Source organism: Haemorhous mexicanus, chromosome 1, assembly GCF_027477595.1.
Source record: "Haemorhous mexicanus isolate bHaeMex1 chromosome 1, bHaeMex1.pri, whole genome shotgun sequence".
NCBI classification, from domain to species: domain Eukaryota; kingdom Metazoa; phylum Chordata; class Aves; order Passeriformes; family Fringillidae; genus Haemorhous; species Haemorhous mexicanus.
In genome coordinates, this window is record NC_082341.1 from 94,720,190 (window position 1) to 94,745,933 (window position 25,744).

Sequence of the window (25,744 nt, forward strand, 5' to 3'; positions counted from 1 at the left end):
TTTATGTTTATGCTGTTTTAATGTAGGCTATGGTCCTACAGTCATTTATGCAGTAAAAATTCCCATCAAATTGAACAGCAGCATGAAGATCAACAGTGGCAATTTTCTCTTAGTAGGGTTTCCAGCAAGAGGCTGCCTGCTGCTCCCAGCCGTGGCAGAGTGCAGCCTCACGCTGCTCACGGGACTGAGTGGCTGCGATCACATTACATCCACCCAGCGGTCTTTTCACTTGCTGCCTATAAAGTGACAATGGATCAATTTTAAACTGACCCGAATGACTTTTAAAGCCTTTACCATAGAAGGAACTCATTTTCTGTAAGCCTTCCCAATTCCTTTGGCTCTTGAGTCTTCTCAATTTTTTTCCTAGTTGGAGGTTGTTTGTTGGCAGGAATTCTGGTTTTGTGGCCACAGTGCTTTTGTAACTTGCTTATTCTCAAACATCTCTGAAGTTTTTATCCTGCCATTTTTTAAACAGTGTTGTTCAGTTCCAGATTTTTGACACACCCTTCCTTCCTTCTCCCCAGCATCAGTTCAGTTTTTGTTTTTCTACAAAGGAGCAGCAATGTCCCACCTTACGGCGTTTCATAATGATCATAGTTTCCCTTGTGACATGCAGATTCATACAATACTTCAGGTTAGAAGGGATCTCTGGAATGGCATGTTTCACTAAACAGGGCTACCTTGCAAGCTAGGTTACGCTGTTCAGGACTGTGTCCAGACTAGTTTTGAGTTATCCCCAAGGATGGAGATGACACAGCCTCTCCAAGAAACCTGTTGTAGTGATTGGCTGCCCTCTTGGGGAATACTTTCTTCTTTATCTTTGATCCGAATTTTCTTTCCTGCATCTGTGATTGTTGCCTCTTATCCTGTACTGTGTATATCTGAGAAGAATCTGGCTTTGTTTTTTCTTTAACTCCTCTCTTTTTAATTAATGAAGATGGTAATGTGATTTCCTGAAGCATCCCTCCTCTTCTCCAGATGAGAGAACACCATCTTTCAGTCTTTCTCTATAGGACAAGTGCTTCAACTTCTGGCCATTTAAGTGGGCCACTTAAATGTTGGACTCAATGCAGTTTACAAATACTGAAGACACAAAACTGAACACAGAAATCCAAACATTCTTTGAGTGCTGGACAACCACTGGACCTGTATCCATGCTGCTAATAATTCTGTGCAATATATGTCTGGAATGCCACACAAATGCACTGGCTGCACACACTCAGGTGGAGACTAGTGTCTTGCTTTCTATGCAAATTACCTATCATGCACCGTCCATTCCTCTAGACATTTGTGGAAATGTGTTGGAGAGCCTCAGGGGTCTTCAATGATCTTGATTCCCCCCTAGTGGATCAGCTTTCGGTTGACAGTCCATGCTGCTTCTCTTGTATTGTATTGTGCTGTGCTTGTCTTCAGAAGCCAGAACAAGGATGTTTGTACCAGAGAAGTGCAGCCCTACCTCCATATGATCACTCTCTCCAGTCACATCCTGGTCTTTCTCGTGCTGTTATTACCAATAGCCCTTGGTTGGCTCCACAAGTATCTGGCAGTTGGTGTTTGAGACATATGCATTAGCCCTCTTATCTTCTAGGCTTCTACATATAGGCAGATTGAAATTGTGATTTGCATTTTCTTTCTGGCTTGGGAGAAATACCTCTGTGAGCAGCAGGAGGATGGTATATCCCTCTGGATGTGGACAGGGTAATGGATAGATGCCCACAGTTCTGAGCACCTTGGAGATATGGAGATATTTTGACATGAGTTTAGATATTCCTGATGTTCTGGAAAAATAAAAGAGCTTTACCAGAGAGAGCAGTGATGGTCAGTACCATAGAGAGACAAGACTATAGCTTGTTCTTTTGGAGAAGGTGGCCTGTACATGATATTTATTTTAGGACTCTTAATTTTTTGGCCTATTTGGTTGCTGTGGAGGTTTTCCATGCCTCTTGGCTACGTGAACACATGCTAAAATGGGGCTCTACAGGCACAATAGCAGAGCTTAGCATCTTTATGAACCTTTTTATTATTACTTGAGGGAAATAAATGGCTGTTTGCATTATGCATGAGCATGCTGTGGCACTGCATTACTGTGTCTTCCATTAATATGTCTTGTTCTCTTTCTTTACCAGCTAATGCTCATGATAATTTCAGGGGTGCATCTCAACACTCAAACAAATGAATATCATAACCCAAACAGGTGTAAGAACACGATATTAGGCTTTTGCATATTCTAATACATAAAACAGTCAGCCAGATAGTCATGTTTTAACAATATTATCAAAACAGAGATAAATCTGTGTAATAAAATTTACTGTTGCTATAACCATTACACTTAAAATGATTATAATAAAAAATGCAGTGGTTATTTGCTAAATTAATTAGCTGTTGATTTAATGTTATACAAATGTGATTCCTTTCAAGTAATCATATTTCTTGCTGACATTTCTGAATAGGACTACCAATTGGTTAAACATGGGAAAATAGCAGTGCTGATTATAGGTAAGCTGCAGAAGAAAACAGTGGAATAATTTTAAAATTTTTAACATTACTTTCCAAGCTGTGTTATTGTTAATAAAAACTTTTGATGCATTAACAACACCTTTTTAAATAAACACAGACCTTTGATATCCACTATACAGCCAATGCTACCAAAGAAGGAAATGTTGTCTCTCTGTGCTGAGCTTTTTTGTGAGATCCTGTATTTCTGTATCTCCCAGCAAGTCGAGCAGCCAAAGCCCTTTGTGAAATACTTAGTGGTTTACTCCACTCCATCTTAAGGTGAAATCAAGGGAGACTTTTAGGGGTTTCAAATTTATTGCAATATCAAGGTGTCTCTGTAACAGTTGAAAAACATTTTACCTAATGAAAAGCAAATAATATGATCCAAATGTGAAAATGTGTACAGCTAAACTATCTTCTTCCTTGACTTCCTAGCTGTCAAAACCTCTTTGAAACTCAGAAGACACAGCCCTGTACTAGTGGGGCTGTTTCATGCATCTTCTTCATAATGAGAATGCTTGCAGAATCCCTCTGCCTCTTGCTTACCAGTGCAAACCAAAGCCACATCCTCAAGTGATGTCAGTGTCTGGTTTTCATGGGCTTTATTTCCAACAACTTGTGCTTAACTTGCTGGATCTGAGGGATGGACTTGCATGATTTCCATCAAGAGTGGTCCTGACCTTAGGTACAATTTATGAGTCTGAAAAGTGACATGTTTAATCACATGTAAATACTTCATTGGTTGAATCCCTAAAACCGAAAAGTAGATTTCTTAATCAAAATGGTTTTTTCTAGTGATTGTATAACAGTCTGTAAAGTGGAGGTGGCTTGGGGTTTAGGAATATGTGGTATTTGCTCTAGGCATTTAAAAAAAAATATTTTTGTGCTATCTCTTGTATATTTTTTCTTCATATACCGTGTTATTATCTTGGCTGCTTCCCTCCTATTTCTATTAAAAGAACATGCAATATTTCTTGTAGGGCTCTCTTGTACACACAGATATATTTTTTGTGTAAGACATTTGCCTAATCAATAAACCACTGGTGCCATCAGATTTCAACTTAATGTCTTTAGAACTTTACATTAGGGTTTTCTACATTTGCAAAACTATAATTAGCCAGGACTTTCTTGAGTGGCATTAGGAGTTAAAATCAGCCAAGTCCATTCTCATTTTGTTTAAGCAGCAACAAGCTAATTCAGTCAATCATGCCTACTGGTAAGACGTTTCACAGAAAGCTATGCAAAGTGCAGTAAAAACATCAATATTTTTTTCCTTGAAAAGATAGTTAAAAATTGTAAAAATTGTATTTCAAAGACTGAATAGGATGTGAAATTTTAACCTTCCTGCAAACTACACAAAGTTACAAATTCTTCTGGCTTTTGCAAATCTGCAATGGTCTGTGTTTAAAAATTCGTTTGCTATCAGAACTCCTCACCTTGCACATCCAGAAATCACCACACATTTTGTATTTGGATTCAAATTTTTACAATATTCACACACCAAGGTGATACAAAGAAACCTGGGAAACTAAGAAAAAAAATACACTAAAGAGCTGTTACACAAAATATGGAATGGTAGCATATTTTCTTCATCATTTTTTTTGTTCAAAACAATATTTCCTCTGAAGGACTGAAGGAAAAAATATATACTCACACATGAACCTCAGGCCATAGAAAACCCTTTACCTTGGATTTTGTGTTTGGCAGAACAAGCTGAAGAAATCAGAAGGGAAGGAGGTGAATAAAAAGTAAATTATTATTTTAAATGCTTTACTTTGGAAAGCTAGAGCCACTGGCCTTTTCCCTGCCTTGTCTTTTCTTCTGTAGGACTTGCAGGTAGCTCTGGTGGTGGATGCCAGAATGACCCACACAGACATGAACAGGTTTTAATAGCCTGCTCTTAGCCAACTTAAACTTCCCTTCTGGTAAATAGTGTCAGGCCTCCACTCCAGAAGATAATTCCATTTATCTCTTACTGTCTGGACTAAGATATAAGTATGCATTAAAATCTTAAGTCTCTAGTGGGACACAAGCCCACATTTAAAACTAGGTATGTGTTTAACTGCTGTTCAGAAAAGGTTTTTTTTTTTTTTTTTTTTTTATTAGCAGGTTTATCTTTAATTACAGGAGCACAATGAAGAACAGCATGGGGGTGTTTGGTTTTTCGTGTTGTTTTTAATTTCTGTCTCATTTTATGTTCTTGTAAACTAAATATTTTTAGACAAGTGGTTTGCACTGTCAGCTTTTGAAAAAAAAACAAACCAGCAGCACATCCAGTTAGAGTTAGCAGCCAGACTGCAAGTTGTTAATTATTTAAGACTTAACTATTTTTATTTTTCTTGTTGTGTGACATATATCAAACCCATTTTCACACTTACAAAGACGAAATTATCTACTTTGGGAGGTGTTTTTGCTCTACTTCTGGCTTTCTTGTTTCTGAAAAGTGCAAAAGAAAACAGCCAAAGATATCAGTCATCCCTTGTGCTTTAAATGTAGAGGACCTTAAGAATGGAAGAAGAAGGTGTTTGGTACATGGTGAAAACCATACAGTTCTTGAAAGCCACATCCATTTGTAAACCTCTAAGAACTCCGGTCTGTATAATGCTCCTTGGCAAATTTTTATTGCTTTGCTGTCCCCACAGGGCAAAAGCTTTTTCTTCTATCCAAATTGATCCTCTCTCATTTCATGTAATATCTTTTGCCCCACATCCTCACACCATGCCACTGTGAAGAACTTGTCTCTGTCTTCTTAAGGACCTCCTCACAGGTAAGGGAAGGCTGCTGTTAGATCCCCCTGAAGTCCTCACCTTCAGAGGCTACAACCCCGTCAGGTCATGTGCTCAGCCTTGACGTTCCTCCTCTGAGTTAGCTGCACTTGATCACTGTCTTTACTGTGCTGGAGGCCTGAAACTTGGGTGCTCCTGATGATTGCTTCATAGAAGAGGATGGTGGGCTGTGCTTCAAGTAATCTAGCCCAGGATGCTGCTTGCTTTCTTGGCTATCAGGCCCGTATTCCCTTCTGTGTATGTATATCTTTATCTAAAAGGGAATGTTACTCGAAAACACTACAGAGCTAACCAAGCCCCTCGTGGCAGGAGCTGGTTAACTGCTTACACTTGGCAGAATTGCTTGGCCTCACTCAAAGTGCTCCATTATTCTCTACTAGATGTAGCTGATCCTGGGATCTGTAAAGACTGTATACTTTGGTCTGTCATATATTTGGTGAATTGTAAGTGCTCTGTGTGCACATTTTCCCAGATGTGATACCTGCTAATCCCCAGTGACAGTGACCTGCTATTTTGAGCATGGAGTTGATGCATTATTGATTAATCCAGTTTAGACTGCACTTAAAGTGGTTGTACTCTAATTACATCTAGTGTCTAGAAATAATAGTTTAGCATTTCAGAGGCTTCTTGGAAGAGATGGGGTTTTCTGTACTGCATAATGTTTATTCTGATGGTATTTTTGTCTTAGCAGGAAAAATTAGGTGTATCTTTTAACAGAGTATTCTTTTAATCTGGTTGCTTTTATATAACAATAATTTCTCATTAGTAAGCTTCATTTTCCTTGTGGATGTTTCATTCTAGCAGTACAATTTGTTGCTTCCAAAGAAAATAATACATCACATGAAACCACTATACTGAAATCTCAAAAAAAGCTTCTTTAGTGAACCTTTTCCTTTCTGTGAATCTGTGTGTGACTTTTTGGTCAGATACTCATGTTTTATTAATGCTGAAATCTTTCAAAATATTTTATCTTCATAGTTTCTGACTGTGCCCATTTGTATACTCTCTTGCTTTCTGCCATTGAGAGCAGAGATGTAGCTAAATTTCATGATTTAAAAAATAGGTCTCCAGGTAACTTTCAAATAAAAATGTTTTATTTTCTTTATGGGTACTAATTAGTACCCCTTTAGCATCATGTTGATTGTGAAACATTTCAGATTGTACTGCTGATAGAAGTCAGCTTTATGTAGTAATTTGAAAAGAGGAGATTTTCACATATCCTCTGTGTGATTTCTTGGGTGAATAATTTCAATAAAATTATCAGCTAAAGTACAATCAGTTTAAAATATAGTCAGTTATTAATTAAAAGACAGTTGAATGTGACAAACTGTTATCGTCATTAGTAGGTGTTATAGGTGTATTACTTAAGCCTAAATTTCAGAAGTGCTATCAAATCAGGCATCCAAAATCTTCATGTTTTGTATGAATTTTGGATTGCATTCAACATTTAGGATACAAATGTTTACCATTAATCTCTTTTTCTTTTTGCTCTGATAGTGCATAAAAAACCTGATGCATACTGTGGTGCTTGATGTATTAGGTAGTGTCTGGGGAAGGTAGTCTCTTTCCTGAAAAAATTATCTGGTTCTAAGAGCAGGGACTGCAGGTGGGCACAGATGTTTAAGGGAGCATAGTAGAGCCAGCAGACAAGAGAGACGAACATAAGAAGTAACAGTGGTAATGCCCCACTTGTTGAAAGAAAATTTATTCTGGAGGGTAGTGGGGGTGGAAGGCAACAAGGGAGAATTTTAATTGTATATCCATAAATGGATATTCTTCTGGTGGATGCTTGCTACAAGCTTTTGCTAGAGCAGAATTTGGGCTGTTTGGAAATACAAAAGTAGTGAGGTTTGTGTCACAGAGACAAGAATCAAAACCTTGGCAGTGGAGAACAAAATTCCCTTTTTGTTTCAGTTGAGATGGGGAGAGGTACTTGGGGACAGTGAGTTGGTCAAAGTGTCAAAGGGAGAAGCTGTTTCTTGCAGTAGAATTTGAACTAGCAGGGAAGGGGAGAAGGGAGTGATGCCAAAGGCAAAGGGCATGCTAAGGGATATGAGTTACATTAGATTTTTTGTCCTTGTGGACACATGGAAACAGGCGTGCCTTGGGACATTATAGCAGGTTGTGTAAGTGTAGTTTAGCTAATGCTCTGAAGGATTCAAAGCAGTTAATTATTTATTTATTTCTCTTAGAAACACTTTATTGAGAGAAATGTTTGAAATTAAATAATACTGGTAATTTGTTTGGAACACTTTATCTTAGAGAAAGGTATGAGAAGCCTTGGAGAAATAAATATTCGCGCTTGTCAACATTTTCTTATCTAAGCAGCATTTATTTGGCAATAATTTTGTCAAATTGCTAGCAAGAATGTCAGTTTGTAACATCAGAGATACAACACTTAATCGTGTAAATGTCTAAATGTTACAGAGAAATGGCAAAACTTCAGCTTGTGCCAGGGCCTCAGCCTGTAGAGGACCAAAGTGCAGTGTACCTCAATTGCTGCACAAAGCAGTGGTTGCAAAAGAGCAACAGGATATGTACAGAACATTGCAGTGCTTGTCCTTTTCTGACCTGGGTTTCTGAGCATCAGATACCAAATATTCTGCAAAAGCACAAAGGGAAAAGAAAGATCAAGGGGAGGAAAAAATCTCCTAAGTTTTTGAATTCCCTGATGGCTTAGTTATTTACTCAATATATTAAGTAAAAATGCTTCTTTAGTTATTTATCAAAATGTAAACCTTTTTAGCACCTGTGTATCATGACTTAAAAGCTAATTTCTCTTTGGTTTCTCGTTCAGAGTAAAATAACAGTACCTCTGTTGATCGTAAAGGAATGCAAGCTTGTGGCAGATGTATATTTTTTTTCTTCCTTTGTAATATGGCTGAGCAATATCTGAGAATCACAAAAAGCTTAATCCTCATGAGAACAATAAGGACAATAAAGTCACAAATGGTCTCCATATGTCCATAAGAAGTCTTATGCACTGAATAAAGTAGATATCACAAGACTGTAAGGCTTTTTCTTTCTCTTAAATCGACAGTCAATTAGCTTTGTCTGGGGAGCACACAGAAGCTCTATTCCTTTGCATAGCTCATAAGATCTTGTAAAGCTTTACAACTATTCTGGAGTAATTTTCTTTTTATTTACATATTTTTTCCCCTAGCTTAAAGGGATATTTTTTTTGGTCTGTGCATATACACAGATGTATATCTAAGCAAAACAAAATTTGTGTTTGATTTTGCTTTGTGCAGTCTGCCTGGTTGTAAAGTGTTTTTCAAGGCTGTGCTGTAAACCTTGCCAATTCGGCAGCGCACATAAGCTTTCAGAAGGCAATCAGAGCCATCCTGAAGTTCCTTGGGGAATTTATTTTGTTCTGTGTGAATACAGCATCTCTCACAGCAGCATCCTGTGGGTGAGCAGAGCTTCTTGTGTAGTAACAGAATGCAAATAATTAAACAACAACAATGACCAAATGTGTGTGTGTACTCCAAGTTCATGGTAAGAGGAACTGAAATTCTGTGAGATGGTATTGGGGATTTTATTTTTAAGCTCAGTCCTTATCTTTTAATCTACCATCACATGTTAAGTGAAGCATGAAGGCAATGGAAACAGTTACAGATTTGCTAAAATTTGCACTAAAAGTGCAATAATATGAAAAATAGTAATTGCAATATTTCATTACTTATAAAACAATAATAACTTAATTATAATTATCATTATTACCTAGTATGTGGAGTTATTGTGATAAAAAAATAACCTCGGCACTTACATTTAAGAAATGTGTAGGCACAGAGATCTTTGAAGACATCTGCACTGCAGCTTGATGGAATATTATAAACAAAGTAGCTTTCTTTATCTAGAATCTCTTCCTTAGAGACCTCCAGAACACAGCATTCATGTGAAAAAAGTATCAAAAAAGGCTATGCTAAAATCCATTGCGAGTCTGCACAACATCTCCCCCTCTTCTGCCAGCCTACAAGCAGTAAGAGGACAGAGTGCTTTCATTTTGCTGCTTGACCCTGTGGTTAAGCAAAAATAGTCAGTATGCCTCAACATTGAGTAAAGAACTGTTGAATAGCCTATAAAATTGGTATGATATTTATGGCATTTGAATCATTTGTGGGGGTTGAGGAAGAAGGATGAATGTGAAGAATTTACTGTGTAATGTCTCCGTTCAAGAAGGTTCTTAGGTACGTGTGTAATTGCAGACAAATTGAAAACAATGGGTAAAGATGGAGAGTTAAAGACATGCTTAAATACTCTCCTTACCAAGGCTTAAGCACCCAATAAACCTGCAGTGCACTTGTAGTACAGATATGTCATGTCAACCCTCCCTTTCTAACTTTAGTGAAGTGTTATGTGTGCATCTGCTGCTTCCAGTGAAAAATAGACAGGATTTGAAGGGATAGCTGTTGCTGCAGGAGTTTTCTCTAATAGCTGCCAAATGAGAGGGAGGAGGGGAAGACAGCAGCAGAGGAAGCAGTAACCTTCCTGCTTCAAGAAAAGAAACAAATCAATCTGTAGGTCTATGCAGGGAATTGGAGAACCTGCCCAACATCTGTCGGATGAAAACTGACATGCTGCAGCAGAATCTGTTTTATTGCCAACCACTGTGGGTGTTTTGTTTTCAGAAGTGTATTCCGAGAGCTTTTTGAAGTTCTTTATATGGTACAAAGGTGGTGTATCAGTGGCACTGCACCCCTACATATATGAAGCAGTAACTCAAGAGTCAATAAAGAGTCAATAAATATCAACAGAGCTTTATATCTTTCATATTCTTCTGTAATGATCATGTTTCTGGATTACTACAAGCAATGTGACATTGATACAACCAGACCTCTAGCCAAAATGTGCAGCAAGTGCACTAGAAATGGTAGTGGTTCAGCAGGAGTAAATGGTTGGGAGGGAGGTCTCAGTAGAGTACAGAAATTGCCCAGTTCATGATAGTATGCAGAAACACCATTTTAACCTCAGGAGCTCTCTGGGAAGTTCAACACCATGGAACAGGATTGTCCACCAACTGTATCCCACCCTTTATAGTTTGTGCTGTTTTGTTGTAAAGGTAACTATTGATTTTGTCTAGTGGGAAAGACAAGGTGAATAAAAATACAGCTAGGATCTTTTAGAATAGGAAATTCTGGGGGCAGAGAGCAAGGGCTCTTAGCTTCCTGCCTATAACTGTAGGAACCCAACCAAAATGGATATTTCCAAAAGGGACAGTGGTATAAACAAAATTGTAAGACAGGCGAATGAATCAGTGACTGCTGATGCCCAGCTCTTGCATTTTACTGGTGAGCTTGATAGCAGCTCTCTAATGAGTAGCAAGAGTTGAGGAGCGGAAGTGGCGAAATCTACTCTGAGCTATACAGTCTTATAGAATCACAAAAGCATGAAGGGTATAAGAGACCTCTAAGATCATCAGGTCCAACCTCTGACTGAAAACCACATTGTCAACTAAACCATAGCACTAAGTTGTATGTCCAGTCATTTCTTGAACACTTATAAGTACAGTGACTCCACCACTTCCCTGGGCAGCCTGTTTCAATGCTTAAGCATCTTTCAGTGAAGAAATTATTCCTGATATCTAACCAGAACCTCCCCTGACACAGCCTGAGGCCATTTCCTTTTGTCCTGTCACTGGTTGCCTGGGAAAAGAGACTGACCTGGCTACAGCCTCCTTTCTGGTGGTGGTAGAGAACTGTAAGGTCACCCCTGAGCTTCCTTCTCTCCAGGCTGAACAACCCCAGCTCCCTCAGCCACTCTTCATGTGATTTACTCTCTAGACCCTTCACCAGCTCCCTTGCCCTTCTCTGGACATGTTCCAGCACCTCAATGTCTTTGGCCCAGAACTGGGCACGAGACTTGAGGTGCAGCCTCAGCAGTGCTGCATACAGGGGGACAATCACTGCCCTTGTCTTGCTGGCCACACTGATTTTGATACAGGCCAGATGCCATTGGCCTTCTTGGCCAACTGGGCATGTGCTGACTCATGTTCAGCTGCTGTCGACGAGCACCCCCAAGTTCTTTTCAACTGGGCAGTTTTCCAGCCCTCTCTCCCCAGCCCATAGCACAGGGTTTTTGTGACTGAAGTACAGGACCTGGTGCTTCACTTTGCTGAACTTCATGCCATTGTCCCCAGCCCATCAACCCAGCCTGTCCAAATATGTAGCAATACATGCAGTGCCAAACCTCCTGTAATGCCCACTGGCTTAGCAAACAACATCTGCACATCTTGAATAAAAGTCTGATTGATAGCTGCCCAATCTCAGCAGAGCAAAGGTTTGCCTAATAATTTGATTAAATTTGCTTTCTTGAAGGTTTTGTGCAACAGGCTGTAACTATACCTTTATTTTTATATAGGTATGAAAATTTTGGTACATAGAGAAATGTCAAAGTTTCAAAACAATCAAACTGTAAGTTTGAAAATATCTATGCAATTCTTGCCCTTTTCTTTGTTGAAAAATTATGCATAATGAAGAAGAGCCCAATAGAACTATAATGCGAATGAGCAGCAACACAAAAAGTGTCTTGTACCCTTCACATTTAATTGTCTTTGAATCACAAGCAAAGTACATTTGGAATGAGCCCTTCTGCTTTTTATAGCAGACCACTTACTGTTTCTGACTTCTTCTGCTAATACTCATAGGTAACTTACTTTGATGATGTCTCTTGACAATTCATGCATCTACCTTTGTTTTAGGGACATGCAGTTTTGAGTTGCAGCCAGATGGTCTAGACAGATGATTAAAAAGTGTGAAATGATACACCAGAGCACTTACCTCCTGGTGCTCTGTCACATTGAACAAACACTTAATGAAATCTGAAGTGTCATAGCTAAAAATACATACTGCAATACAATGGACTTTCACACATCCTTCTGGGATTTAATTGTCTTTAGGTATGGCTTCTGAAGAAAGGTTGCCTTTTGATACTATTTCTGGACAAATTTCTAGTGAGCTGATGACCATGAGCTGGGCAAAGAACATAATTATTTATTCTGTGTTGGGAATTTCATAGCACTTACTCTGAAAATTGTCCATAAAAATAAGACTGTTCTTCAGCATGGTTTGTTATTCACAACATAATTTGCTGACAAGCTTGTTGAAGGCAATGGTGACCAGAAATTAATTTTGAGGTCTTTTAATTCAAATTTTGCGCCTTTTAATGAGATACAGCCTTTGTTAAGCTTCTGCCTTTGGTCTTTAGAACGCAGCTCTTAGAATCAGATTTCTAATGTACAATTACAAGTTCAGTATTTACCTTCCTAGAACATTCTGTAATCATTTATGCTTGCTGTGCATTTGCTGGAATGTTTGCAGAAAGCAAACAAAGGGCACAGACATACACACCATGAGTGTCCTTAGAACTTTGAATAAATATTCATCAAATATATTCACTTTTCATTCTGCTCCTCATGATATTAGATGTTACCAAAGCTAATATCAAAGTATCAAAGGTGGGACAAATCTTCCAAAATGGTATTGAAACTATGATAGGTAGAGTTTAAAAGTACAGACCAGAAACACAGTAGATTTTAACTGAATAAACTTAATAAACAACTCGTAATTCTGTTCCCGCGCTTCAAACACGTGAAATGTTACTTGATACTGTTGGAATTTGCGTTGAGGGCTGTGGAGAACAGCTTTAGTAGATCTCTAAAACTCTGATCAGATCTTACTGTTCACATCCCCTCTGGTTTGTATTTGAGAAGAGATCACTTTCACAAGAACTAACTTATTGTAATGTGGTGGTGCAGGGTAATACAGAGGCTGTTGCAATTTCTATTTGTTGTGGAATGTATTTTTTCCAGCCATTAATAAACCTTTCCAATTTTGGTGAATTTATAGAATGCCTATATTCCCTAATGCAAGAAGGTTATAGGTTAAATCTATGTCTAGTGAAAGATTTATTCACTTAATTACATTTTTCCCAAAAGGGTTTCATCACTACATAAGATAATACATGAATGTACCCAGGCTTTTGTTTTAGCTTGAATACACTTTCAGAACTTTTGGATCCCAGTAGCAATAATTCTAGACCATACTTTACCTTGAAATGTAATCAAGGGTAGAGGGCTGCCTTTTATGCAGCTGTGAGCATGTAACAACACACGTGGCCCTACACATGCATACATCGACAGGAATTGCATCAGTGTTGTCACAACCATTAGTTCTGCTAAAATGACCACAATTTACCAATGAAAATGAGACTAATTAACCCCTTCCCTGAACAACAACAAAACTAGGAAATCATGTAGTGAGGTGCAAATATTTTGTTAGTGCATGAACATGGACAGTACTGTGCCATTATCCTAGTTTGAATGAGGCAATTTCAATGTATCTGCATGTATTCAAGAAGAATGGGTATTCCTGCTTTTCTAGCTCAACACATGGTGTCAGCTCAAGTGGTGAAAGGCTAAAGTTCAGATTTCAGTTGTCAGCTGCAATGTTACTTTACTTTTTGGTTTTTTTAAGGTTACTGATACCTGGAATAGGAAAGAGAAAATTTTTCAGCTGTTCTAAACTGTTAACCATCCCAATTAAAATAGCATTTAAAAGAAGTCAAACATGCTGAGGTTTTTCCATCCCAAGTTGCTGGGTTCTTTCTGCTTTTGTTCTTTAAAGGAACTTGAACTTAAAAAGTCAACTTAATCACTGTTTTGAAGGTGTGATCTGTGGCTCTTTTCCCATAAGATGCTGAGTATTTTGTTTCAGCTCAGCATGGTGTGTCATCTTGTGCATGGCAATATTCTATGCATGTGAGTAGTCCTGTGCTCATTTTGAGAATCTTTTCCTGACCGGTTTTGTTTGTTTGTTTCTTTTTGTTTGTTTTGTTGAGTTTTTTGGGGTTTTTTGGGGTTTTTTTGGGGTTATTTTTGTGGCTTTGCTATGTGGGGTGGCACACTTGGAATGCCATAAATAGGTTCCTAAGTATCACTTCTTCTTGTAATTTGCTCTAAATTACAATTTTGATTGTAATTCAGTGTTGAATTGCTTTCAGAATGTTTCCCAGAATATAGTCAACATAGGTGTGTATTTCCATATATGACTCAACCATCTCACATCTGGAATTCCTGGCCTCCTGAGTCAGGTTTCTACTTTCTAGAGGCTAGATAGTGACAAAAAGAGAAATTCAGGGCAGCCACTACATTTTCTTACTCAAATTTTCTGCCTAGAAACTCTACAAGATGAGATTGAAATGTCGAAGGATTATATGAAATTTTGGCTCTTAATACATGTTTTTAGTCATTTCTTATTTCTTCAGGTTTTCAAAAAGAAAGGGTTATTTCATATGCATCTTCTGGTGTGAATTTTCCAATCAATAGTGTCTTAAATTTACATCGGGATTATCTAATGGGACACTTCAAATAGCATTAGTATCAGGTTATAATTGTCACGTCCATTTTGGTTTGAAAAGAATGATCCTCAGAAAAGATAGGAAGGATTGCAGCAAGTCACAAAATACTTCTCTTAGCTCTCTCTCACATATGCAGGATCTGCTTCCTGAGTTTTATTCATATTTGTCTTCAATTAATAAAGCAATGGCTTTTATATGGATGTTTTGTGACCCCTTGGGTTTTAAGTTTCCTGTAGGCTGCTTTTATTTTATGATTCTAAAAATGTCACTTGTGAGCTCCTTAAAATGCTTTTATTGTTTCTTTTTCCCTGCTGTTGTAGATTGCCACCAACTTTGTTTTAAGGCTATCCCTCAACAGCCATTTATGCCTTGTTGCATCCATCATGTGTCAAACAGTTTCTCTGTCAACTGCCAGGAGCACTGGAAGCTCAATTGTCAGGATTTAAGGTGAATGAAGAGAGCCTTGACAGGCAGAAATTATGTTTCCTGTATGAAAAAACATCCATTCATAGTTTCTGGGAAATCTTGGGCTGTCTGAGCCAACACAAGAATGTGGGAACGGCATGCATCAAACAAGCAGAAAAGCCTTCCTGCTTGAGTATTTCTGTAATTATAGTCACCAAGACGGTTCCACTAAGGCATTTGTGGAAATGTGTTACTTCTAACTCACAAGCAATCAGGTAGTCCAGTGTTTTACCAAAGTATGAACCTTGCAGGTTTCAAGAGTTCATGTGCGGAGACTTACTGGCTGTTCTCTTCATATTATTGTCACTGCCCTTGAGGAAGTTTCTGCAGCTTTGTGTAAAATGCTTCAATGTCCTTCCTAGGAAGCAGAATCAGAGCTATGCCGATAAAGTGGGACATCACATCACATGAAAAACAAATGGCAAATACATGGTGACCAGCTGTCTTCCAGGCTTCACTTGTGGCTTTTCCCCCAAAGCAAGGTGAAGTACGGACTGCTGTTGAGGATAACTCCAAATTTGCTGGGATACCTATGCCATGTAAAGTAAAATACTGCTGAAATACTTGAACAGATTTATGCAAGTCCTCTGTATTTTGAATGCAGACTGAGGCAATTTCAGATTAACATCTTCATCTAAAGTAATTTCCAGACAAAAGTACAGTACTTGAAAAACTACCCTTGATGAAATAAGGCCTATATATTTGTGAGCATTTACCATAGTCCCTGTCACCATAGTAACTGAGACCCAGATTCACAAAATCATGCAATTCCCTCTTAAGCACCTGAGTACTTCCAAAGTTCTGGGCCCCATTTTTCAAGTAAATGTGAACTCACTCTACAGGCCTTTTATGAAATGCAAAAATTTATCCTTTCTTCATAATTCTTTTTTCCTTTTGAGCAAGAAAGTTCTGTCAGGGGGTCTGATGGTTTTTTGTAGTCAGACCATCAATCACACTGTGACAATGAGGTGGTTCCAAGAGTTTTTACTGGAAACAGTCAGTTTCTGAGCTTCTGGATATTTGGAATCAGAGTACTTCATCACCACTGTGGGTACATTTTATGTAGGTGACTCGTTTTGGCATGAAAGCATTTTGTCTTTGTTTTCTTTCATGCTGTGTTTTGCAATTACTCCAGAGAAACACATTAATATTAAAGAATTGGCAATGCATGTGTGATCACCGATGTGATCATACTTTGTTTGTAGTTGATATGTTTCACGATTAGCATCAAGGCCTTGTTTCAGAGCAGGAATTGGAGTAGAAACTATCAAACAGACCTCACCATTGGAAAATTGTCTTCCAAGTTGCTCATCCTAACAGGGAGGTTGGCAGCTGTAGTCTTCACAAGCTACAGACTCAAGTGTATCCATTTTCTGATAACCACAAGTCAGAGTGATTGACTCCTCAATCTTCTGACAGAAGATGGGGGAAGAAGATTGTTAGCCATGTGGGAGTGCTTGGGACCCACACACCTTGTCAGAAATGTTGTGCTAAGATCCCTGGCACTCAGGATCGCTCAGGGATGGACTTGCTTGGAGGAGGTGTTGAGAAACTCTGGTATGCGGTGGATGCACAGGCTTGTCTAAACACCTGTTCTTCTGCATTTCAAACCTACCTTAGTCCCAGGCAACATCAGCACAAAAAGGCTAAATAAGTAATGGCAGAGTCAGTGAGCATATGCCAGTGCTTGACTCACACACCACAGAATAAGCCAAACTGTTGCTGGAGAGTGTGAGAGCTGCTGGGTTATGCTTTTGCAGCTATGCTTCTTTACTCATGCCTTACAGTCTAAAATATCAGGTAAGGTGTAAGTAAGTCAAGCTTGCTTGATAGCAAATCCATTTTATAAACCGGTCATGGACTCATTGTCACATGTCCATTCTCTGGCACCTACACGAAAAAGGGGTTGGCCAGTGTCAATGTCTGAGGTATGTGACACATTGTTTCAGGAAAAAATTGCTGTAGTTTTTTTAATGGCTACAAAACTACTACAGAAGCAAAAACAAACCACCATGGCTGAAGAGATTGCAGAAGTATACAGTTTAAAGGCCAAATCTGATCTGGAAACAAATTCCACTAAATGAAAGTTAAACAAAGAATAATGTTAAAAAAGAATGGAAGCAATGGTATGTTATTTAAGGAAAAAGAAAGGCTAGCTTATAAAGTTTTTTTAGCACCATAACGAATATTTAATTTCTTATCTGACATTACTTAAAAGGTTAACCACTGTAAAAACTTGTGGGGAACCATCAGAACACCTAAGTGGGATTTTTTTTTCTGAAACAACCTTTACAAAATTTTATTTGTTATGCTGCTGAAAGTAGCCAAGTCTTATGCTCCAGTCTCTAAGAATCAGAAAAGAAAATGTGCATTATCTTCTTAATAATTACCAGGAAATACCTCTGTGGCAGTGATGCTTGCTGGCAGTAGCAGCATTAATTCAACACTGCAGCGCTTAGTCTCCCAGCAGGAGCTCAGAACATGTGGAAAGGTCAGAGATCAGAACCTACTAAGTAAGATTGGGAAGAGGGATGTTTGCACTCCAAAGATGCTGAGGTTAAACTGGGTGAGCTTAGCTGTGTATGGTGCACAAGGCATTTTGATGCCTTTGGCATGCAGTGGGATGATTTGGAAATGTCCAGGGTGAGACATTTTAGCCTAAGGCAGACCTCTAGTGTAGGTCAGATGAGCGTCTTGATGCAGAGCCTGTGGTCTTTGGATGGCTCTAAAGAGGGATTTACTCTGGTGTCTACAGTGTAGATGTCTTACTGAGATACAAACTTCCATATGGACACTCTTTAATTTGTTCCTGTAGCCTGTGAATAGGATATTGCACATATTCATGGTAGAAATGCAGCTCTGGCTGGTATTGTGCTGTCTTGAATGTTCACCATTGAGGCAAATATTGTTGTGTTTGTTCCTGTTCAGGGGATACCTAAATATAAAACTTATGGTCTGTGCTAGGTAAGAGGAAAATACAGTGATGTTAGGTGTTTGGTGTAACTTATGAAGAAAATACTGTACTGAAAACATCTCGTGGTGGAGTTGCTAGACCACCAGCTGAGGTGATATGCTAGTCCATGCACAAAACCTTCCTGTGTTTGTTTTAACTTTGCTTCCTCCTAGTGACTCCTAAGATTTGCTGCAGAAATAGCTTAAATTCTAAGACAATAATTATTTAAAAACTGATTCATTTTAATTTGTATTTTTTCAACTGGGCAATTAGTTTGTGCAAATACAGTTTGAAATGTTTTGTCATTACTTGTTTGATGTTTATGGCTAGTCCTCCTTAAATGGTTGCCTAAAACAAGGGTTATTTTTTTACATTTCTTTCCGGGTTACTTGAATACCAGGTGGTGAATTTTCCTTTAAAGAACCCATGGTTAAAATTTCACAGTCATTTGTGTTGTAATTAATGAAAATCCTAGGTTTCCATGGGTGTTTTCACAAATCTTTGGCACTTGTTCAAGTACTGAAGTAAACAGATCTGGTTGGTCTTACTCAGAAAAGATATCCACAAAGTGGTTTTAAAATCAGGTAGCTATTGATCTTCCCTCTCTACACAGAAAAATAGCAGTTAATTTCAAAGAAAACAGTTACCTAGGGGTTTCTGCCACATTTAGAATGTTACAGGCATTGGAGCTTTCTGTCAGTGAGAAGAGATACAGTTGAGTGTTAGAACAAACTGTGCTAACAGGGCACTTGCAGCATCAGATTTTGTGGATTTTATGAGTCCTTCTGATTGTTTTGCTCTTTTGATTACATGCAGAGCCATAATACCACCCTTATTTGTAGTTTGCTCTGTCAGGGTGCCAGGTGTGACACTGATCGCCTTCTGGATGTGCACTTTGAAATGAGTAATGAGGGTCAACACCTCTCAGTCAGGGTGTGTGCTTCTCATAGCTTTGTTCATCAAAGCGTCTTTTCCTGCAGGAAGATGTTTTGTGGCCACTAAAGAGCCCCTGCTCTTCTAAAACTGTTGTGTGAGGGAAACTCCAGGCATTCTGCTGAGCTGTCATCTTGGTGCAGCTGGAGAGGGGATTTGTTTGGTGAGGGCTGACTATGACCCTTTGTAAGCAAACGAGTATTTCCACAGTGTGTCTCCAGTGAACTGGACAGGGGAATAAGTTTAAGGGATTATAATGCTTCAATACAGGTGGCTGAGTGTGAATGCCAACAGAAAGTAATGCTTTCCAATAGAAGGTGGGGATTTTTCCATCACTTGCCCATGCCAAGTGGAACTTATGAGGTGCATTCCATCTAATTTTTTGGGGAGCAAATAAACAAGAATCACGTCAATGGGTAGGATCCTAATCACTCTGCTGCAAGCAGTAATGAGAAGAAGCTGGGTTCAGAATGAGTGCCTTTCAAGTAAAATGGTCAGAGAAGAAGTTTATTTGTATGTAACTGCTGAGGATAAACAAGGCAGTGTGCAGCTATTTCACATTTAGCATGTACTCTTAAAAATCTAAATTTGTGCATTGTCAGTATGAGAAAGAAAACTGAAACAGAAAAAGGGAATGACTGAGGAAACTTTGATAGTGAACTGTAAAAGATTATTTATCCCACTGCTCTTTCTCATGCTGGTATTAATCCATGGGGAAATCCTTCAATTTGGTGTATTTCCACTGGAGTAGCTCCCCAGGTTTCAGATTATATGGTATAGATTGCTGATGAAAACACTACTGTAATAAAAAATAAACAAAGGAACAAACCAAACAAAAACCCCCAAACCTAAACTTTTACGAGGGATTTTTTCCATTAAGTAATGTTTTGCTGAAGGGAGACAGGGTAGGTAAATGTTTTCTTGCTTGAATATATTTGATTCTTTAAAGAATTTATCGATTTCAGTTTGCTTTTTTTTGAATTCAGAATTGACAATAAGAATATAACTCAGTGCTGTGACATACTGGATTTAGACCTTGTCTTTATGAAATAAGATATAAAATATTTCCTATGCAGAAAGCCTGTCTTTTTAATTTGTAAACTGGAACATTCCTTTCATGGATATACATGTAAGCTATCATATCTGTCATCAACAGAAATTAAAGAAAATATGGGTTGTATGTAAAGTATGGTGTCCTTCTGTGCTGGCTTGAATGAGGACAGCCACATTTTCTTTTCCTTTTTTCTCTGTATATGTAGAGAGGAAAATATGTGCAGAACTGCTGCTGCATGTGAAGTTAAGCCTGAAAGCAAGGGTGGGCCCAGCCCTGTGACAGGCACAGCAGTTTACAAGCCTTAGGAGCTCTCACTAAAGTTGGTGGGAGTTTTTCCATTGACTGCTTTGCTGGCTGCCTCTTACTATTGATTGATAAATGGGGAATGTTAAATAATTCTTACCCAGAAATGTAGATTCAGCCACTGTCTACTTTGACTTGCACTTCTGTGCAGAAAGGCTTAAAATGCCAGTTACAGAATTTAAATTAAAAAAAAATACATTTAAACAAAATTAAACAAAATTATTTTCTGACTCTGAAGTAATTTTTAAATTCAATTCTTACAAAATGTATTCATTAAGCAATAGCATGTTACATTTTTTCAGAGTTTCCATAAAGCAGAAAACAAAATGATGATATATCTAAGGCCCAAGGTAAGCATCTCTCAATACAAGTCCAAACTAGATTTGTGAATCTGGATAGCATTACACTGAAAAAAATGCTAAAATAAAAAAATTTAGATGCAAATGTGTAGCTGAAAAGTTTCCTTTATTAAGTGCTACCTAAACTTGAATTGGTAACTATGCTTCTGTCTTTGAGTCTGAATCTCCTGGTAAAATTGTCATATGTAAATTTTTATAAGGGTTTTCTAATATAGATCAGCTACTGACTATAGAAACATTGTACTCATATTTGTGAAAACTCATGCAATCTAAATAACATTGTGAATAAAAATATAAAGCATATAAACCACAAATTCCTTGACTATATTTTGATATTTCCAACTAGAGATAGAAAGGATTGCATCAATTGGAATGAAAGTATGGAGGGAAGAAAACCTAATAATATAAGTTGCTTTTCAGCTTTTTACCGCTGTTTTCAAAAGGTAGATTTGTATAGAGATAAATTGATGTATAACATATTTTAGAAGTATTTTAAGCCTAGCAGCATGGAAGAAAAGCCATGTCAATGAGCTGAATTTTGGGAGTCTGTAATGAAAATGGTGTAGTATGGGAATAAGTTTGTTTGCTAATGATCTTCTGCTGAGAGCTACAAAGAGCTGATGGCAAGGAGGAACATGGGGCTTCTTGCATGAGGGAAGGGCAGCCAGGCAGCAGCTTTGGAGAGCATCTCTCTTGTCTAATTTTGGGTGTCACTGTATCCCTAAGGTAGCTGAACAAATAGTATCCTCTTACCTTCTGCAGAGCTGCCAGTGGCACTGTGGAGTCATAGTTCTAATTAAACTATTAGTTTGGGCTTTTGGATTAGATAAGTTAGATAATACAACTATTCCATCTAAATATATGACTTGATTATAGAAATCTTCAAAGTATAAAATTCATTACTAATTTTGTGTGTATTAAGCATATAAAATGAGACAGCAGGCTTGGTTAGGTTGAAAATGGACTTTCTTTGTCAGTGTTTGCTTTGAAGTGGAAAGGCATTTTGTCTCAGCTGTTGTCGTAGAGATACAAAAGTCTCCTGGCAACTTTTAGAAATGATTATACACCAGCTAACAGAGAGGTCTCAAATACAAACCCTCACAGGGAAGTGCAGTCAAGTTGAGAGCATTTTCACTGCCTTCTCTCTGGACAGGTTGCATGATCTATGCCACAATCTGTGCTCCTGGGGACACTGAGAAGACAAAGAGAAGAGGTGGCCGCTCGCGGTGGGCCTTCAATATCCTGCAAAGATGGAGCTTGCAGCTTCCTCCCTAACCTTGCCAGCCTGGCAGCAAGGGACTGGTTCCTCAGCCTTTCTGCCATCTCACAAGTGATGGCACAGTGGTATCCGTAGGTTTCATGAAACAATTACCCTCTTAGTCGTTTCTTCCAAAGAGTCCTTTGAAAAGTGGGAATTTGTAATACTATAAAATGCTACTGCTCTTTGCAGCTGTCACCCGTAGTAGATCAAGTTATCAGTTTTCCACTGCAAGTCTTTAGTCCTGCTGCCAACGGCAATCTTATATTCAGCTATAAATCTTTCTGGAGTGTAATAAAGGTGTACTGCATTTCACTGGAATGGGGAATGTCTTACACAAAGACAGGCAGCATTAGGAATTTTGTGTGTAATAGCCAGTGCTTCCCAATATCCATGTCAAAACAGAGGATGTAGGACTGTGGGCTGCAGAAGTCATTGAGACATATTGCAGTTTTCTATCCCCGAGTACTCTGATTTTATCATGGCAGTGCTGTTCTAGTTCAAGAGTTTCTGGTATTCATTTTATCAACCTTATTCTGAGGTTCTTGCAGCTTTTCTGGTCTGCATGTCAGAAGTCATTCTGGAGAAGAAAATTACCTGAACTCATTGGTATTGCTTTATTTATTTATTTTTCTCTTCAAGGTTAGAAATAGTTCAATCAAAATGTAAGTCAGACATGAAAAATTCCACCTCTTTTGCAAGTACTGGAGTCATAGCAATTTTATAAGGCATTTGGAGACTCAAAATTCAATAGGTAGCTAATTTGACTCACCAAAGAATCTATTTCCTATCTAAGTAAATTAGAAATATAAGTTGGTTGTTTCTCCAGCTCCAGGAACTGAAATAGCTTAAAAAGAAAAAACCCTCTAATTTATTTGGAGAATTATGCAAGTTAATCCTAAAGCTTGATTTTTTTAATGTGAAAGTCAGTTTTTTATACTGAACTGAATAGATAATACAACAGTGTTGTGTCAGAGATTTTATTTCAGAGCTGTTCTGCTATTTCTGAATTTGAATGAACTAAAACTAAATATAGTTAAAATACCAATGAGCTTTGTCTCACTCATTTATGAATTAAACATAGAGCTGTCACTATTTGTGAGCCTAAACAATCCAAAATAGTATTTATTGTTTTGTAGAATTCTGAAAATGTTTAATAAAAGTACTTACTGGCTCTGATATTCATAGTTGGATGACAGCATCCCCTTATTAAATCCCATTCCACCAGTGTTGCATTCCAGCTATAGTCATTTATAGTCTTTTGGTCAAATTAAGTACTGTGGTAAGCAAGTACAATTCCAGTGGAGAGCTCCAGGTGCTAATCTTATACAAAATTTTGCTTTTTACCCAGTGTGTCTCACCTTGGATTGAGCCTGTGTGGCACAAAGAGGCTAAGTGAAGGAGAACTGAGAAATTTTGAGAGTAAAAGAGGAGCAGACTTGATAATAGCCTTCAGCTTGCTTTTTGTTCTTGCTCTTGTTAGCTGACTCTTAGGAAAAGATGTTACATATTAAGAATTTGCTCCTATCTCCAAGTTTTTTAGCTCAAAATGTATTCTGTGTGTACACATACATGTGAATACATAATTTGTCCTACAGCTCACAGAGGTAGAAATCAACCAAGCTGGATACTTTGTTGTTGTTGTTGTTGTTGTTGATTTTTCTTGGAATTGCACAATGTTTTTGCAGTTTTGTTTATATCAGTGTGATGATTCCAAAATCTATCCTCTATCCTACAAAAATTCGCCACATCATATAATACATAAAAAATTATGCCCACAACCACAAAGATCCAACCTCCTTTCTAATCCACTTTCCACCATTCCTTTCCACCATTCCTTTCCTTTCCAACAGAGGTATAATGCTTTCCTTCTCTGTCCCTGAAGATGAAATTAAGACTTGCTTTTTCTGCTTTCCACCTTTTTTGTATCTAGGTGAATGCAAGGAAAGAAGAATAAAGGCAGAATGATATCAGAACTGAAATTCCGGGCATGGTTCTGAATCTTAGCCCTGGAGCTACCTGGGTTAAGGGTTTCAGGTTCCTTCACTCAGGTGTCCTATATGACTTATGCGTGCTCCAGGCTGCAAAGCAGGTGGTGGAGGGAAAGGCTGCACGGCTCTGTGCAGGGGGAAAGGGGAGTAATTCAGTGGCCAGAGAGATCAGGTCACAGCAATGAATTAGGCAGGCTGTCACCTCAATACCCAATACAAAAAAGTCTGTGGTTGTTCCTGTCTTCAGCCCTAACAGGGTTTCTAAACTCTAATTGAAAATTTTTGTGAAGACAGTCTTTAAAAATTATGTCCAGATCTGTGAATGCTTGCAGCAACTATGCCCTAGCAAGTCTGTTTCAGAAAGATTCTTACCGATTCTTTCAAATGGTTTCTTGGAATTTTTAAAGCCTAAATCTATGACCTGCTTTTTCATAAAAATTGCAGTGTTTTCTTCATTTCCAGAAAACATAAAATGCCTACCATTTGCATCAGTTTTCAAAAATTTAAAAAATTTGAAGAAAGTTGAGTCTCATATGGGCCTATGAATCCATCTGTTGCATCCTGTACTACCCAGTACTTCAACTGAGAAAAGTATTCATAATATCATTTCAGTAGGCCTTTTCAGGGTAGTGTTTTAGTGCAAATCATCAAAGCTATTGCAATTGTTTCTTTTCCAGTGTTTAATACTTGACTGCTGCACCCACCACCCAGCTCTAAAACCCCTTGCCTGTAGCATTTGTGTTACAGACCAGATAATAAAATTTTAAGGAATTTTACCACTACCCTATGTTTCGGGATTTTTAACTTGAATTCGTCACATAATCTTTTGTACAAATTATATTTAAACGCACTTCAACCTTCATTTTCTGCCTCTTCTAGCAAGGGAATATCCTGTTGTATAAAACATGCAAACTTTTAATGATACACATTGGAAACCAGAGTTCACCAATTCAAAATGCTGGTCTTCATCTTGGAATTCAACAGATCAAATGCCTGCTGCTTGGAAAGCATTTCTGAGCAGTAACATGTATCCTCTGGTTCAATTTTGTTTGCTCTGCTCCATTCACTGAAGCTGATGTCTCTCAGATGTTTGTTACATTTTCTGTTTATTTTAGAAGGAGTTTTATAAAGTTAATTCAGAGAAAGTTTGTCAGGTGAAAAAGGTGAGAAAGGTGACTGAATTGAAACTGTTCCTCAACCTCTGAAAAGATTCATCTTGCGCAGTGCAAACCTGTAGTAGATGAACAACCTAGCATGGGTACCACAAGCTGTGTTAGATGGTGTTCACAAAAGGTAGTTTAGAGCCAGCAAGGTGCTGTCAAGACATCAAAGAATGTGTAGCACAGACATGCCTCCAGAGACCAGTTTGCTTTTCATAGTCTGGCTCATTGGGAAACATCAGATTTCTTCTGGTTTGAGCTACCTTTGTGGAGTACAGAGATTGCAGCCTTCTGTGCATAAGGCCCGTGGAAATGTGTGGTTGTTTCTTGCTGCCCTCTGTTTCTATTGTTAATAACACAAGCAAGGAGCAAAGCTGTTTGCTAAGGCTTCCCTGTTGAATACTGTGACCCTTAATTTGGATGTCCACTATTTAGGTAGATTATCTTAACTGAAGCATATTCTGTTTGCTCTAAATATTTTGTAAACTGAAAACCCTCATAGCTGCAAATAAAACTGGTCTCTCTGAAGGACCTTGTGATTTTAATTATATGCAGGCTTGATTCTGATCCCACTGAGGGACCAGACTAGCCATTCTATTTGGAGCCAGGCAAATTGCCTTCTTAAGAAC

General features: G+C 38.2%; 1 protein-coding gene across 2 annotated transcripts in view; it reads left to right on the top strand.

The window, feature by feature from the left end:
• MOCOS (molybdenum cofactor sulfurase) overlaps positions 1 to 25,744 on the top strand; it is a 210,133-nt gene that overhangs the window by 58,265 nt on the left and 126,124 nt on the right. The gene's annotated exons all lie outside the window — the stretch shown is intronic.